General features: G+C 45.8%; 1 pseudogene; it reads right to left on the bottom strand.

Annotated features, from left to right (window-relative positions):
* Positions 1 to 443: 443 nt before the first annotated feature.
* On the bottom strand, positions 444 to 898 carry LOC128573544 (40S ribosomal protein S13-like; annotated as a pseudogene).
* Between the last annotated feature and the right edge of the window lie 684 nt (positions 899 to 1,582).

Raw genomic sequence — 1,582 nt, 5'->3', positions numbered from 1 at the left:
GTGCTCAGATTTTAACATTGAAGGGTGCAGATCTACGGGCATAGGTTGAAGGAATGTTCCAGAGAGAAAGAACAGCTTGTGCAATGATCAGCAGTTTGGAGTCCAACACTGAGTAGAAAAAGATACGCAAAAAAAAGTGTGCTTCTATTTTTTTTTTTTTAACCATGACCACCAACATTTTCTTTTTTCTTTTTTTTTTTTTAGTTAAAGAATGATTTTATTGCTTGAGTTCATAGACAAATTGTTTTTACATTGTTTTTTTTTTTTTTTGGCCGGGGCCAGGTTTGAACCCACCACTTCTGGTATATGGGGCTGGTGCCCTACTCCTTGAGCCACAGGTGTGGCCCCCGAAGAGGCACTTGTTTTTTTTTTTGGCCAGGCCTGGGCTTGAACCCGCCATCGCCAGTATATGGGGCTGGCATCCTATTCCTTCATAGACAAATTTATGCAACCAGAGCAGAGGCTGTGGGTGACTCGTATTTCCAATTGGGAGGAAGAACTCACTTAATCTTGTAATACCCAGCCGATCGATGGGTTTGGCTCTCTATGAGAATCAGATGGAATTTAGCATCCTTAGCCTTTCTTTTCTTCTCGAGATGCCCTTTAACAGCTACCACTTTCTTAATTAAATGGTAGAGATCGTCAGGAAGATCAGGAGCAAGTCCTTTAGACTTAGGGATTCTCACGATTTTGCTGCTTGTCACAAAGGTACTTGAGCAATGCCGTGTGAGTCCATCAGGATCATACAGATCAGTGAGGGAGTCAGGCCCTTCCTGGCCAGTATGTAAATTTGTTCCTTCATGATGTCAGAGGTCAAGGTCAGCCAAGTGGGAAAGCTGCAGCAACAGGGCGAGGCCACCTGGGACAGACCCTTCCTGGAAACGTGCGTGCCACCAACCCATGGTGACCACGGTCAGGCAGCCAAAAATAAGCACACTCAGTATTTTAAAAAAATGTTTTAAATTTTCTTTTAAATTTCTTTTAGGGCTTTTATTTTTGACAAGAGGTGGGAAGTGACAAACAAGTAGATAGACAAGAAAAGGTCTGAATGAGGCAGACTAGGCCAGACGCCAGGGCGAGGACAGAGGAGGCAATCTTTCAAGTTTTCTTTTTTTTTTTTTTTTTTTTGTAGAGACAGAGTCTCACTGTACCACCCTCTGGTAGAGTGCCGTGGCCTCACACAGCTCACAGCAACCTCTAACTCCTGGGCTTACGCGATTCTCTTGCCTCAGCCTCCCGAGCAGCTGGGACTACAGGCGCCCGCCACAATGCCCGGCTATTTTTTGTTGCAGTTTGGCCGGGGCTGGGTTTGAACCCGCCACCCTTGGCATATGGGGCCGGCGCCCTACTCACTGAGCCACAGGCGCCGCCCCTTTCAAGTTTTCTTTTACGAACGTCTCTCTGGTTTCTATATTTCTTATACTCATTTATTATTTGTATTTTAGAAAACAAAATATTTTCCAGGCACAGTGCTCACGCCTGGGAGGCCGAGACGAGTGGATTGTCTGAGCTCAGGAGCTAGAGACCAGCCTGAGCCAGAGAGAGACCTGGTCTCTAAAAAATAGCCAGGCCTTGTGGCAGG

The sequence above is a fragment of the Nycticebus coucang genome, chromosome 21 (assembly GCF_027406575.1).
Source record: "Nycticebus coucang isolate mNycCou1 chromosome 21, mNycCou1.pri, whole genome shotgun sequence".
NCBI classification, from domain to species: Eukaryota; Metazoa; Chordata; class Mammalia; order Primates; family Lorisidae; genus Nycticebus; species Nycticebus coucang.
The sequence above is the reverse complement of the archived record's forward strand: the minus strand, read 5'-3'. Positions and strand labels throughout refer to the sequence as shown.